Source organism: Pseudophryne corroboree, chromosome 2 (genome assembly GCF_028390025.1).
Source record: "Pseudophryne corroboree isolate aPseCor3 chromosome 2, aPseCor3.hap2, whole genome shotgun sequence".
Taxonomy (NCBI): domain Eukaryota; kingdom Metazoa; phylum Chordata; class Amphibia; order Anura; family Myobatrachidae; genus Pseudophryne; species Pseudophryne corroboree.
In genome coordinates, this window is record NC_086445.1 from 63920630 (window position 1) to 63922191 (window position 1562).

The 1562-nt window shown below is 39.9% G+C and overlaps 1 pseudogene; it reads left to right on the forward strand.

The window, feature by feature from the left end:
* The first annotated feature begins 254 nt into the window (after positions 1–254).
* LOC135051732 (5S ribosomal RNA) lies at positions 255–374 on the forward strand (annotated as a pseudogene).
* Positions 375–1562: the final 1188 nt, after the last annotated feature.

A 1562-nucleotide genomic window follows, 5' to 3' on the forward strand; every position in this document is an offset into this window, starting at 1 on the left:
GCAGATCTGTATTAGCGTGCAGCGGCAAACAGGTAAAGTTGCTGCTGTCTGCGTCCCCAGCCAGAGGCATGCCCGTAGAGTAGTCAACCCCACAGTGCGCCGACAGCATGGAGATTCGACAGCCCAAACTTATACAAACCATGAAACAATATATAACATATATAACACAAGTGAGCAAACTGTACTGGCTTGCACAGCAATAGTATCATAACACTCAGGGAATATTAATATCTAAATGCAGCACAACATCGTTGTGATACAATCATACCACACTGGAAACCATCCGATCCCGTCCGATCTTGGCAATTAAGCAGTGTTGGGCCCAGTTAGTACCATGCTTGGAGACGGCATGGGAATACCGGGTACTGTACCAAGAGACAAATTTTGTCCTACAGGTGATGATTATGTTGTCCCCTTGTTGTCCTTGACATCACACGGCGCTTGCATTTGCCTTTCACGTTAGCCCAGTATAGTATTGTGGTGCATTACCTATGGTGTTATTAACCATGGTTATATTCCATCAGTGCAACGATGTTGTGCTGCATTTAGATATTAATATTCCCTGAGTGATATGATACTATTGCTGTGCAAGCCAGTACAGTTTGCTCACTTGAGTTATATGTTATATATTGTTTCATGGTTTGTATAAGTTTGGGCTGTCGAATCTCCATGCTGTCGGCGCACTGTGGGGTTGACTACTCTACAGGCATGCCTCTGGCTGGGGACGCAGACAGCAGCAACTTTACCTGTTTGCCGCTGCACGCTAATACAGATCTGCCTGCACTACACGGATGTCGCGCTGCCGGAGCGGGTTGCTAAGGAGGTTTGTTTATTATAGCAACACAACCCGATGGCTTGTCAGGAATAAAACCCTTTTTTTCTTTCACCTACTAAACGTGAGTGCTGGTCTAATTCTTTTTTCTATTGTGGAAGAAGTGAGTGTTTTTATCAATTACCAGGACCCTGCACCAGAATTCAGTGTTATAGGACATAGAGTGCTGTCATTTTGTTATATTTTTTTTATATATATATATATATATATATATATATATATATATATATATATATATATATATATATATATATCCTTTTGTCAGGAACCACAGGGTCCCTAGTGACGTTAATACGTTCTTAATGTGTATGAAACATGTACTGAATGCCGACGTTGTGGATCTAATCAGGAAACATTATGGTCGACATAAGAAATAGTATTCGTGTCGATCTCAGGGAGCAGTAACTGGGCAAAATAAAATTTCTGCGACACCGAGGGAAATATATATATTATAATACACCCTCCACAAATATTACATCTGTGTTCGATCCACAGATCTATGTAACCATACTACACCTATATATATATATATATATATATATATATATATATATCTCCAGGTATAGCTCTTATAGAAATGCATCACATTATCATGTCAATTTCTACCGTCGAAGTCAAAAAAATATTACATAGAAAGAACATACAGACTCCACACATATAAGTCGCTATACTTGCAAATACGCGCAGCGAGCACAGCAATATATGGTAACACATGCATTTGCACGGACAT